Below are 13,136 nucleotides of genomic sequence, written 5' to 3' on the forward strand. Positions count from 1 at the left end.
ATGCCAAGTAGCGGCGTTTAGCGCCAGCTTGACAGCTTCCAATTTTCTCCTTTTTTTACATGAACTCTACCAAAGTTGCCTGAATCTTTTTTGAAATTAATGAAACCACAATGCACATCAAAGTAGTATCCAAACAGGCCTCAAACACTAAAAATCTCATAAAAACTTAATAAATCTATATCTAAAATACTAAGAAAATATAGAAAAGATTCTCACGCATCACAACACCAAACTTGAATTGTTGCTTGTCCTCAAGTAACGGAAAACAATATAAACTTGAGAAGTGAGTTTGCCTAAGAGTTGAGTTTTCAATTATGCTCCTGTCCATTCTTTGAGTGGGGTTAAGGACACTGTGATCCTGAACAGTTTCGGCATCTCACTATCATTTGAAACTTAGGAATGTTAATGTCTTTTGGAACTAGAATCTGAATAATATTATGAATTCTCTTTTTTTAACCTCTGATTAATCCTTAAACACAACATTTTGCCTTTTTTTTTTCTTTGGTGCTTTGCACCTAGAGCTTAGTTGTGACTCTAAATGTTTTGTCTCAAGCTTCATTTGACACAAAAACACCACAAGACTTAACTACGGAACTCTTTGAGTTTTGATTTTTCTTTTGAATTTTTTCAGTCAGTGGTGCTCAGAGCCTTGGCATACTCTTTATTTGCACTTAGCTCAACTCTAAGTGCTCTGTTTCAAGGATTCCTTGACACATTCACACCACAAGCATATGGCTAGGAAAACAACTCTTTTAAGCTTTTGATCATACTTATCCTTCCTAGCCATTGATGCTCAGAGCCTTGGGTCTTGCTTTTTATTTTCTTTTTTTTTGTTTCTTTTGCTCTAAGGATAAATCTTCTTGTTTAATTTAGAGAATTCATAATACTTCTCTAAATTCCTATACCTCATGAATTAATAACCTTAACTCCAAGATCAAATATGCATTATTCCTTTCATGTATTCAAAACCACAGATAAATACTACCACATCAAAATAAATAAGACAATTCAGAATATAAACTCAAGTTCTCATGCAATACATTACCTTTTTTTCTTTTTCTTTTTTTATTTAGATTCAAGCTCAGTGAGCGGTACATAAGGCATCCATTTCAAACTAAAATTAAACCACTAAAATAATTAATTAAAACTAGAAAAGCTAAAAATTCTAAAAATCATGCAAAGGACTATGATGTGGGCCAATCGTCGATTAGGAATTTTCTTCTCAATAAGAGAATCGCTTCGTTGCAAGTATAGTTCCAAACTAACAATCGACCCTCATCAAAATTTAATTTTGGTTGTCACAAGTTCAACCCAATAAAAATAACCGATAGTATTACTCCTGGATCATTCTCCCTAGGAATTACAATCGAGTGCTGGTGTACGAATTGTAAATCACACTTTTCATAACTCGTACCACTAACCAGCAAGTGCACTGGGTCGTCCAAGTAATACCTTACGTGAGTAAGGGTCGATCCCACGGAGATTGTCGGCTTGAAGCAAGCTATGGTTATTTTGTAATTCTTAGTCAGGAAATCAATGATAAGAGTGATTATATTTATAAAGAGTAAAAAGTATAAATTAAATAGTACTTGTTATGCAGTAATGGAGAACAGATTGAGGTTTTGGAGATGCTCTGTCTTCTGAATCTATGCTTTCTTACTGTCTTCTTCTTCACGCACGCAGATCTCCTTCCATGGCAAGCTGTATGTTGGTGGATCACCGTTGTCAATGGCTACCATCCATCTTCTCAGTGAAAATGGTCCAAATGCGCTGTCACCGCACGGCTAATCATCTATCAGTTCTCACTCATGTTGGAATAGGATCCATTGATCCTTTTGCGTCTGTCACTATGCCCATCACTTGTGAGTTTGAAGCTCGTCACAGTCATCCCATCCCAGATCCTACTCGGAATACCACAGACAAGCTTTATACTTTCCAGATCTCAGGAATGGCCGCCAATAATCCTAGCCTATACCACGAAGACTCTGATCATGAACCAAGAGGCTAAGAGATACACACTCAATCTAAGGTAGAACGGAAGTGGTTGTCAGGCACGCGTTCATAGGTTGAGAATGATGATGAGTGTCACGGATCATCACATTCATCACGGTTAAGTACAAGCGAGTATCTTAGAATAGAAACAAGCGTGATTGAATAGAAAACAGAAGTAATTGCATTAATTCATCGAGACACAGCAGAGCTCCTTACCCCCAACCATGGGGTTCAGAGACTCATGCCGTCAGAAATACAATATTCAGATGTAAAAATATCATGAGCTACAAAATAATCTCTAAAAGTAGTTTTTATACTAAACTAGTAGCTAGGGTTACAGAAAATAAGTAACTAAGTGCAGATAGTGCAGAAATCCATTTCCGGGGTCTACTTGGTGTGTGCTTGGGCTGAGTATTGAAGCTTTCACGTGTAGAGGTCTTCCTTGGAGTTGAACGCCAGTTTGTAACTTGTTTTTGGCATTTAACTCTTCTTTGCAACTTGTTTCTGGCGTTTAATGCCAAAATAGGGCAGAAAGCTGACGTTAAATGCCAGTTTGCGTCGTCTAAACTCGGAAAAAGTATGGACTATTATATATTGCTAGAAAGCCCTGGATGTCTACTTTCTAACGCAATTGAGAGCATGCCATTTGGACTCTTGTAACTCCAAAAATTCCATTTCAAGTGCAAGGGAGGTCAGAATCCAACAGCATCTGTAGTCCTTTTTCAGCCTCTGAATCAAATTTTTGCTCAGGTCCCTCAATTTCAGCCAGAAAATACTTGAAATCACAGAAAAATACACAAACTCATAATAAAGTCCATAAATGTGAATTTTTCATAAAAACTAATAAAAACATAGTAAAAACTAACTAAATTATACTAAAAACTACTAGAAAACAATGCCAAAAAGCGTATAAATTATCCGCTCATCACAACACCAAACTTAAATTGTTGCTTGTCCCCAAGCAACTGAAAATCAATTAGGATAAAAAGAAGAGAATATACTATAAATTCCAAAATATCAATGAAACTTAGCTCCAATTAAATGAGCGGGGCTAGTAGCTTTTTGCCTCTGAACAGTTTTGGCATCTTACTTTATCCTTTGAAGCTCAGAATGACTGGCATCTATAGGAACTCAGAATTTAGATAGTGTTACTGATTCTCCTAGTTCAGTATGTTGATTCTTGAACACAGCTACTTTATGAGTCTTGGTCGTGGCCCTAAGCACTTTGTTTTCCAGTATTACCACCGGATACATAAATGCCACAGACACATAACTGGGTGAACCTTTTCAGATTGTGACTCAACTTTGCTAGAGTCCCCAGTTAGAGGTGTCCAGGGTTCTTAAGCACACTCTTTTTGCTTTGGATCACGACTTTAACCGCTCAGTCTCAAGCTTTTGCCTTGACACCTTCACGCCACAAGCACATGGTTAGGGACAGCTTGGTTTAGCCGCTTAGGCCAGGATTTTATTCCTTTGGGCCTTCCTATCCATTAATGCTCAAAGCCTTGGATCTTTTTTTTTATTACCCTTGCCTTTTGGTTTAAAGGGTTACTGGCTTTTTTTCTGCTTACTTTTTCTTTTTCTTCCCCTTTTTTTTCCGCAAGCTTTTCTCTATTCACTGCTTTTTTTTTGCTTCAAGAATCATTTTTATGATTTTTCAGATCATCAAATAACATTTCTCCTTTTTCATCATTCTTTCAAGAGCCAACAATTTTAACATTCATAAACAACAAATTCAAAAGACATATGCACTGTTCAAGCATTCATTAAGAAAATAAAAATGTATTGTCACCACATCAAAATAATTAAATTAGTTTCAAGGATGAATTCAAAATCATGTACTTCTTGTTCTTTTATGGTTAAAACATTTTTCATTTAAGAAAGGTGATGGATTCATAGGACATTCATAGCTTCTAAACACTAATTATCATGTAATAAAGACACAAACATAAATAAACATAAAGCATAGAGAACGAAAATAGAAAAAATAAATAGACAAGGAGATTAAGGAACGGGTGCACCTTAGTGAGGGTGGCGTCTTCTTCCTCTTGAAGAACCAATGGTGTTCTTGAGCTCCTCTATGTCTCTTCCTTGTCTTTGTTGCTCCTCCCTCATAGCTCTTTGATCTTCTCTAATTTCATAGAGGAGGATGGAATACTCTTGGTGCTCCACTCTTAGTTGTCCCATGTTGGAACTTAATTCTCCCAGGGAGGTGTTAATTTGCTCCCAATAGTTTTGTGGAGGAAAGTACATCCCTTGAGGCATCTTAGTGATTTCATGATGAGGAACTTCCTCTGCTCTTGTTGTGGTCCATGAGTGGGCTTTCTTGTTTACTCCATCTTTTTCTTAGTGATGAGCTTTTGAGATGAATCTCTCCATCTCCCATGACTCAGAGGTGGAAATTTTTGCCTTTTCTTTCCTCTTTTTAGAGATTTCTCTGGCCTTAGGTGCCATAAATGGTTATGGAAAAACAAAAAGCAATGCTTTTACCACACTAAACTTAGAAAGTTTGCTCATCTTCGAGCAAAAGAAGAAAGAAGTGAGTAGAAGAAGAAGAAAAATGGAGGAGATGGAGGTGTGTGAATGGTTTGAATTTGAGTGGGTGGGTGTAGGTGGGTTGTATGATGGTTTTGGAGGAGTAATGGAGGTGATTGGTGGAGGTTATTTTGGGAAAGAGTGTTATAGAAAGGTGTGAAGAGGAGAGAAGAGAGTTGAGGTTGGTGGGGATCCTGTGGGGTCCACAGATCCTGAGGGGTCAAGGACTTTAACATCCCTGCTCCATTTAGGCGTGTAAAACACCCTTAGAATGCATGTCTGGCGTTAAACACCAGCTTGCTGCTTGTTTGTGGTGTTTAACGCCAGCTTTTCTCCCATTCTTGGCGTTAAAAGCCAATTCCATGCTCTGTTCTGGCGTTAAACACCAGGGTGGTGCTTGTTTCTGGCGTTTAATGCCAGTTTGATGCTTCTTTCTGGCGTTAAATGCCAGTTTGATGCTTCTTATTGGCGTTTAAACGCCAGTAAGCTTATCCTCCAGGGTGGGCTATTTTTTAATGTTGTTTTTCATTCTGTTTTTGATTTTTCAGTTGTTTTTGTGACTTCACATGATCATCAACCTAAGGAAAACATAAAATAGCAATAGAAAGTAAACAGATATAGTTAAATAACATTGGGTTGCCACCCAACAAGCGCTTCTTTAATGTCAATAGCTTGACCTTACTGAGCTTTTAATCTAGTCTCAGCCTTGAGCATTCTTTCTCAACATTGCCTTCAAGATAATGCTTAACTCTCTGTCCATTAACGATGAACTTCTTATTAGAATCAATGTCTTGAAGCTCTACATAGCCATATGGTGACACGCTTGTAATCACATATGGTCCTCTCCACTGAGATTTCAGTTTCCCGGGGAATAATCTGAGCCTAGAGTTAAATAGCAGAACCTTCTGTCCTGGTTCAAAGACTCTAGGTGACAACTTTCTGTTATGTCACCTTTTTTCTTTCTCTTTGTAAAGCTTAGCATTTTCGAAAGCAGTGAGTCTGAATTCCTCTAGCTCATTCAGCTGGAGCAATCTTTTTTCTCCAACTAATTTGGCATCAAAGTTTAGGAATCTAATTGCCCAGTAGGCCTTATGATCCAGTTCCACGGGCAGATGACAGGCCTTACCATACACAAGATGGTATGGAGAGGTCCCTATAGGAGTCTTGAATGCTGTTCTGTAAGCCCACAGAGCATCATCCAAGCTTCTTGCCCAATCCTTTCTACGGGTACTTACAGTCCGTTCCAAGATTCTTTTTAGTTTTCTATTAGAGTCTTCAGCTTGCCCATTTGTCTGTGGATGATATGGAGTTGCCACCTTGTGGCTAATTCCATACCGGACCATAGCAGAGTAAAGCTGTTTGTTGCAGAAGTGAGTTCCCCCATCACTGATTAGTGCTCTAGGGACACCAAATCTGCTGAAGATATGTTTCTGGAGGAACTTCAGCACTGTCTTAGTATCATTAGTGGGTGTGGAAATGGCCTCTACCCATTTGGATACATAGTCGACTGCCACCAGAATATAAGTGTTTGAGTATGATGGTAGGAAAGGCCCCATGAAGTCAATACCCCATACATCAAATAACTCAATCTCCAAGATTCCTTGTTGAGGCATGGCGTAACCATGAGGCAAATTACCAGCTCTCTGGAAACTGTCACAGTTACGTACAAACTCTCAGGAATCTCTATAGAGGGTAGGCCATTAGAAGCCACATTGGAGGACCTTGGTGGCTGTTCGCTCACCTCCGAAATGGCCTCCATATTGTGACCCATGGCAATGCCATAAGATCTTCTGTGCTTCTTCTCTAGGCACACACCTACGGATTATTCCGTTCGCACATCTCTTAAAGAGATAAGGTTCATCCCACAGGTAGTACTTTGCATCAGTATTTAATTTTTTCTTTTGTTGCCTGCTGTACTCCTTGGGTATGAATCTTGCAGCTTTATAGTTTGCAATGTCTGCAAACCATGGTGTTTTCTGAATGGTAAACAAATTCTCATCTGGAAAGGTTTCAGAGATCTCAATAGAGGGAAAGGACGCCCCTTCTACTGGTTCTATCCGGGACAGATAATCAGCCACTTGGTTTTCTGTCCCTTTTCTGTCTCTTATTTCTATATCAAACTCTTGCAAAAGCAACACCCATCTTATGAGCCTGGGTTTTGAATCCTGCTTTGTAAGTAGATATTTAAGAGCAGCATGGTCAGTGTACATAATCACTTTTGATCCTACTAAGTATGATCTAAACTTGTCAATGGCATAAACCACTTATGAGACACAGAAGTTGGTGAATTAAAAATTATTAAAATAGTTACGTTGCAAGTATAGTTCTTAACTCACTGAAAATCTGCCTATCAATTTAGAAATATGTCACAGAGAGTTTAAATTAAAAATTACTGGGAGTTTAAGTCCCAGGTCGTCTCCCAACGAGTTGCAGAAAAGCGTGCTATTTTATTAATCAGATGTTCCAAGAAGTTGAGTTAAGTAGATGGAAAATTAAATTGAAAAAATTTAAATAATATGAATAAAAGCCTTGACTGGGAGTTGAGTAGTTGGAATCTCTATTATTGATGGAATGATCTCAAGATTAACTTATAATTAATGATTGTTCTGTTTAGTTATCCTTTACTAGGTAAAAGAAAGTCAAACAAGTTGGAATGCTAGATCTATTCACGAGTTGCAACCCACTTAGTTCAAAGGGGTTGGTGTTAGTGATTAGATAACAATCCAACAGTTAATCCAATTACAATTTTTCTTTCAATCCTTCCAACTCAAGAGTTCCTTTAATCAACTCCCCATCAAGTGAGGGAACTACTCACTCATTGTAAATAATGAATCCATAACACATGAAAGGGAATTAAAAGAAGACATGATTATTGGAATGGAAAAATAAATTAAAATGGAAGAAATAATCCTTGTATTAATTAATCATGAAAGTATTCAAATGATAAAATTGAACAAGCAAAGAACATGGAAGAATAAAACCAAGTTAAGAGAACGAACTAGAATGACGAAGTCTTGATGAGGAAATAACTCTTCTCAATGTTCCAATGCTAAGATCAATTGAAAATTAAAATTCTCAAACCTAGAGAGAAAAACCTAGAGGAGGAAAAACTCGATCTAAAAACTGAAAACTGTGTAGAATGAATGTTGTCTTTTGTTTCTGCATATTCTTTGGCTCTAGTCTGCTGTTTCGGGCCGAAAACTGGGTCGAAATAAGGTCCAAAATTGCCCCCAGCGAAGTCTACAGATTATGCAGATCGCACATGTCACGCGATCGCGTCATCCATGCGGACGCGTCATTCGCGCTTTTTCTAGCCACGCGTTCGCGTCGTCCACGCTACCACGTCGCCTGAGCTTTTCCAATCCGCGCGGCCGCGTGAGCCATGCGGCCGCGTCACTGCAATTTGCTCTCCTTCGCGCGGCCGCGTGAGCCATGTGGCCGCGTCACTGCGATTTGCTCTCCTTCGCACGGTCGCGTGAGCCATGCGACCGCGTCACTTCTCACTGGTTATCTCCTCAAATTCTTGTATTCCTTCCATTTTTGCTAGCTTCCTTTCCAATCTCCAACTCATTCATGCCCTATAAAGTCTGAAACACTCAACACACATATCACGGCATCGAATGGAATAAAGGAGAATTAAAAATACATAATTAAAGTCTCTAGGAAGCAGTTTTCAAACATGTTATAAATTCAGGAAGGGATTATAATTTTATGCTAATTTAATGAATAAGTGTGTAAGGATCATGATAAAACCACACAATTAAACACAATATAAACCATAAAATAGTGGTTTATCAACCTCCCCACACTTAAACATTAGCATGTCCTCATGCTTAATTGAAGGAGATAAGAAAATAAGTATGAACATGTAGAAACTCATGAAATGCAATGCAAGCCTATATATAAATAAATGCAACTATATGATTCTTGTCCACTTGATCAAAAGTAAATAAGCTCTTCAAAACAATTACAAATCAAATTCCACTAATTCTATCATTATACAATAAAACAGATAAAGGTGCAAGAAGATAGCTCATGAAAGTAGGGAACATGAAAATTCAAGCATTAAACCCTCACTGATAATGTATGTACGCTCTAATCTCTAGTGTATAGGGTAATCACTCTATCCTTCTCTAATCATGCTTTCTAACTTTTGTTCTTCTCCTAACCAATCAACAACAGTTAATATACCAATGCAAACATCATGAGGTCTTTTCAAGGTTGTAATGGGGCTAAGGTACAGGTAGGGGTATACATATGGTTAAGTGAGCTAATAAATTGAATCTTTAATTAACCCAAGCTTCAACCCAACCTATATATTTTTAATGTAATCTTTAAAGTTCATGCCTAGCTACCCAGAATTCCCTTTTTCTATTCATACTCATGTATCAACTTTATATTTGATTCTATCATATGTGCATTGATCTTTGAATTTTGAATTTAACATTGGGGTAATTTTTGTCCCCTTATTTATTTATTTATATATATATATATATTTTTTTTTTTTATTTTTTTTTTTTTGACATTAAAATAAGTATAGCTTATCAATGCACATAGATTTTTAATTCTTATAGTTTCACATGAGTATGTATCCAAATTCCCATTAAATTCTCATGACACATTCCCTTAACAACTTTTGTTCCCATAATTTCCCATACTTAACTAGCACACACAATTCTATCTTAAGTTAACCAAAGATTCAATTTGGGATATACAATTGTTTTTCAGCTTAAGGTTAGTAATATGGTAAAATATAGAACAAATGGGATTTAAAGGCTCAAAGTGGTTAACAAAGGAAATTGAAAAGGGTAGGATTAATTTGGATAAGTAAGTTTAAGCAAATAATGGCCTCAATCATGTGCAAGCATGTAAATATAATAAATATTGGACATATAAGATAAAACAAAATATAGATCATAATCATAAAGAAGTAAACACACAAGAATGAAATAATTATGGTTAAATAGTGTAACCATGCATAAAGGCTCAAATTCTCACAGGTTGTGTGTTCTTTAGCTCAAATATCATGTTCCAAATACAACTCAAGCAAATTTATCATAAAAATTTTGAAAAATTAGTGAAATTTTGTTCCAAAGATAGAGTCTTAAAAGAAACTTATTGTCTTTTCAATCAAGTAGAACATGCATGCAACTATCCTAACCTATCCAAATTTATTCTATTCTATAAAAGAAAGAAAATCTAACTAAAGTATCCTAATTATTGGTGCTAGGGAAAAAAAATTACCTCCGGAAGTCAGGTACTGACCGACCTCCCCACACTTAAGGCTTTGCACCGTCCTCGGTGCCGTCTGTTAGGAACAGGGGTAGCCTGGTGGCAGTATCTCCACAGTCGGGATCGTCATGGCTCCCTGTGCTGGTAAAAGAAGTGGAGACCAGGGTATCTGAGTCCCTGAAGTGTCCCTTGAGTAGCTCCTTGAGGTGTTTGAATCAACGCTCGTTACGGCGCTCTCTCAACTTTGCTTTCTGTTCTTGTCGATCCAACCTTTCGATTATCTGCTGGAGCAATGCATCAGTTGTAGGTGCTTGTGGTGTTGAAGAAGGATTATCTTCAACTGTAGTAGTAGGAAGACTTGTAGTGGCTGTTGGGAGTATGAGGTATTTCCCGTTAGGGACATACTGATCATCCCAAGGAAGCACGGCTTTGGTGTCCCCAGCTCTGTAGGAGACTCTGGCTGCTGAGACAAGATCTGAGACCAAGGCGGGGAAAGGTAAGTTGCCCGCAATTTGTACGTGTCCCATAGCATTCCGGATATGTCTTGAGAGATGCAAAGGTTGGTCTGTAAGGATGCACCATAGTAGAACAGCCATGTCCACAGTGAAGGAGGACTCATGAGTGCTCGGAAAGACGTAATGGGACATGATCTGTGCCCAGACGCGAGCCTCCAAGGTAAGTGCTGAAGCCAAGATTCCCTTAGGGCGGGTACGGTGGTATCCGTAGATCCAACGGCTGCCAGGTAATGCGATAACTCCGAGAACGGAGTCCCAGTCAAATTGGTACCTCTGGCACTTAAGTGTGGCTTCTTGGAAGGTGTCCATTCCTTCTGGAATAGGGGGAAGACTCAGAGCTTGCTGAATGGCCTCTTTTGTGATAGGGACTTGTTTCTGCCGGACATAAACAGACTGCAGGGTTGGCATGTAGAAGTTAGAGTAGAACTCAACTACCCAAGAAAGATTGACCTTCCTTGGCTGTCTCCGTAGAAAACCCAATTGTCTTCGTTCAATTTGCGGCTCAACAAAGAAAGCAATATTGGTGGGAGGATAAGAAGGTATTCATTGTTATAGTTCCTTTCTGCCAGGATAGGGAACATCTGCTCACAGTAGCGATTGGGAAATCACGCAGTGTCCTTTGCTGGAAGGGCTTTCTCTTTCTCATCAACCTTTATTATCCTCTTAACTCTTTTTGTTGGGGCTTGACTGCGGTTGAAGAAGGCTCTGCCACTAATGCTCTTTTAGTGCCTTTTCTTGCTGGGGGTTTAGGAGTCGCTTTCTCCTTTCCTTTCTTGGTGGCCATCCTGAAAAGAGAGGAGAAAGTAAATTAAATTCAAATAGATATATAGCAAGGAAGAGAACGGAAGAGTGGTGATGGGTGCACATTAGGATGTAGATGACATTAACACATGCTCTCGAGTACATGTGAAAAGCCAACAATGGAAAATAGCTAGTGCATAGAAAGACAAGTGACTGCAAGGTGTTTATTGGCATGCCGACAAAGGGCATGAGTAGCATAGACCAAGCAATACTTTGTAACAAACCATCACGTTTGTATTGACAATTAAATTCAATTAATACAATGGTAAAGGGAAGTTGTGAAAAGCAAGCATTGAATAGTATAACAACATAGAGAAGTGCATAATGCCATTTGAGCTTTTTCACAAACACATAGCATGCATGATGAATAAGGTATAGAAAATATAAAGGTGAACATGCAAGCAATCCCTTAAATAGAATAAAAATAATTGTCAAACAATTTGCAACAATCTGCAAGTAGATAATGAGGGATAATGACTCAAAATATTTCTAACACCATGTAAAAGGGAAAAGAAAAAGAAAGAAAATATGAATAATGAAAAGAAAAAGAAGAGAAAAGAAGATACATATAAAATAATAAGGATGATAGAAAAAGGAGGGAAGAAGAAAATAAAACCTTGTTAATGGAGGTGAGAGAGATAGAGAGTGAAAGGTGAGATAGAAGGGGGAAGGGGGAAGGAAGAAATAAGGAAGGGAAAGAAAAACTAGGATTTGGAGGAGAGAAAGATAAGATAATTTGGCAATTTAGGTTGAGCTGTGCGGCGCACGCGACGCGGCCGCGTGGGGCACGCGTTTGCGTGGATGCGCTTCAAGTATGGTGACGCGATCGCGTCGGTCACGCGGTCGCGTGACCCATGTTATGCGTCTGGCGCGAGTGCAGCCTCGCACCAGCACAACTCTCTGTTCAAATTAATTTATTTGCCAAAATTGGGGTGGCGCGATCGCATGGGTCACGCGATCGCATGAGTGTGCACCAGAAAATAGATGACGCGGCTGCGTCAGCGACGCGGTCGTGTAATAAGGATTGTGCTTCCAGCACCAATCCAGCATCACTCTCGCACAATATTTCATTGTGCACCCTTTTACGTCGAAAACTTAGGGCACGCGGCCGCATGGGCATGCGGTCGCGTGGGAGGCCATGATTCTCATGCGACGCGAATGCGTCAGCGACTCGGTCGCGTGGGTTGATTTGTGCCATTGGCACGCCTCCAGCCACACTCTAGCGTGACTTTCTATTCATTTTTATTTTTCTTTATTCTCCCTGTGACGCGGACGCGTCGCTGATGCGATCGCGTCGCGTAGGTGAAATTTTTTTTTTAAATTAAAAACATGTAAATGCAGATGCATGAAAGTACTAAGAAAGAGAAGAGTTATTGAATAGAAAAAAACTAAAAATAAAAAAAAGAACGATCATACCATGGTGGGTTGTCTCCCACCTGGCACTTTGCTTTAACGTCCGTAAGTTGGACGCTCCACTAGCTCAATCCTCTGCTATGTGAGGATCTTCCAAGAGGAAGATCTCAAGCTCCTTGTTTCTCTGTACCTTCTCGCCATGGTATAGCTTCAGGCATTGTCCATTAACCTTAATAAGTTCAGAGCTTGAAGGATGGCTTAGGTGATAAACTCCGTACGGTTCGGCCTTCTCTACTCTGTATGGACCTTTCCATCTTGATCTCAACTTACCTAGCATGAGCCTTAGTCGAGATTTGTAAAAGAGAACTAAATCCCCAGGTTGGAACTCTTTCTTCTTGATGTTTTGATCATGTACAGCCTTCATCTTTTCCTTGTATATTCTGGAGTTTTCATAAGCTTCTAGGCGAAGGCTCTCCAGTTCCTGTAGTTGCAACTTCCTTTCAGCTCCGGCTTTCTCAATTCTCATGTTGCACTCCTTAACTGCCCAAAAGGCTTTGTGTTCTACTTCAACTGGGAGATGACAAGCTTTTCCATAAACCAAACGGAAAGGACTCATCCCAATGGGTGTCTTATATGCTGTTCTATATGCCCAGAGTGCATCTTGTAGCCTGGTGCTCCAGTCTTTTCTATGAGGCTTTACTATCTTTT

Source organism: Arachis ipaensis, chromosome B1, assembly GCF_059453495.1.
Source record: "Arachis ipaensis isolate K30076 ecotype BB chromosome B1, ASM5945349v1, whole genome shotgun sequence".
NCBI classification, from domain to species: Eukaryota; Viridiplantae; Streptophyta; class Magnoliopsida; order Fabales; family Fabaceae; genus Arachis; species Arachis ipaensis.